Genomic DNA, 1187 nt, shown 5'->3' with positions numbered 1-1187 from the left:
ACAAAAATGAAGAATGATGCAAAAAATATATATTAAATAAATGAATACAAAGAAACAATGAGCTGCTAAAATGTAAATGGTAAGTTTATCCCATTCATTTCAGAGGTTTGATCATAGAGAAACAGGAAAAATGGAGTAGTTTAGGAAGATGTTGGGTTATAGATCATACCTCTATCTCTAATGTCACAGGATTACTGTATCTTTCTATCTTCCCAAAAATCCAGTAGTTTGGTATTTTATAAATGCTGATTTGAGTTCAGATTAAATAGAAAAAAAAATCAATGTGAGTTAAGTGGTCAGGAAAGGCTTCACAGAAAAGTATGAAATGTAAGCTAGTCCTCACAGATGACAAGCATTCTACCACCAAAACGAGAATCTTGAGGAGGAATAATAAAGTGACAATGAAGATGGAAATATGCAGTAAGAAAACCAATCTCAATATAGCTTAGAACAGTTGATAATGTTGACAAATCAACATTGATATATGTCTTTCATGGCCAGCTAAAGTGATTGCACTATATATTAGGCCAGTGATTCTCAAGAGGGTTGCAGGGTATGAAAAGTTGAAAGTGGAGGTGGAAGAGAATGAGGAAACACTGGAGATACTATTTAGCTATATTGATAAAATTGCTAGTGTTAGAAGAGACCTGAAGGGGCACCCTCTTTGATTTCCAACATTTTATTCATGAGGATATAGAGGGAAGAAAGGTAAAGTGAGCTCTCTAAGGTGAATCAACTACAGGAGAATACCTACTAGTGAAGGAAAGAATCCTGATGTTGCTCTTACAGGGATTATGTCAAAAAGCAAAATTATATTACCTACACAGCTGTGATAGATATCACTAAATCCCCAGTGCATGGGATTCTAGTGCTTAATAGTAAATAGTAAACTTTATACACATAAACAGGCAGAAACACACACACAGTCTCTGTCCTTTCTTTCACTTTTGTTCTCTCTCTCTCTCTCTCTCTCTCTCTCTCTCTCACACACACACACACACACACAATCTGAAGGTAAGCAGTCAAGGACTTTTATGGAGGCCCCACATTCTCATCAGAGTTTCTGACTCCTGTTTTTCCATTCCAGTTTCCTTAGCATTGGAATGTAAGAACCATTTCGATGTTTCCTTATATTCACAAGACAACTGCTGGAATCCCAGCCACCATATCTAATTTCTAGACAGGAA

The 1187-nt window shown here is 36.1% G+C and overlaps 1 protein-coding gene across 4 annotated transcripts in view; it reads right to left on the bottom strand.

Annotated features, from left to right (window-relative positions):
* Positions 1 to 1187, bottom strand: part of EDA (ectodysplasin A) — a 390933-nt gene that overhangs the window by 355790 nt on the left and 33956 nt on the right. The window lies entirely within an intron of this gene.

The sequence above is a fragment of the Condylura cristata genome, unplaced genomic scaffold (assembly GCF_000260355.1).
Source record: "Condylura cristata isolate star-nosed mole 26May11 unplaced genomic scaffold, ConCri1.0 scaffold00043, whole genome shotgun sequence".
NCBI lineage: Eukaryota > Metazoa > Chordata > Mammalia > Eulipotyphla > Talpidae > Condylura > Condylura cristata.
This window is presented reverse-complemented; position numbering and strand designations above follow the sequence as displayed.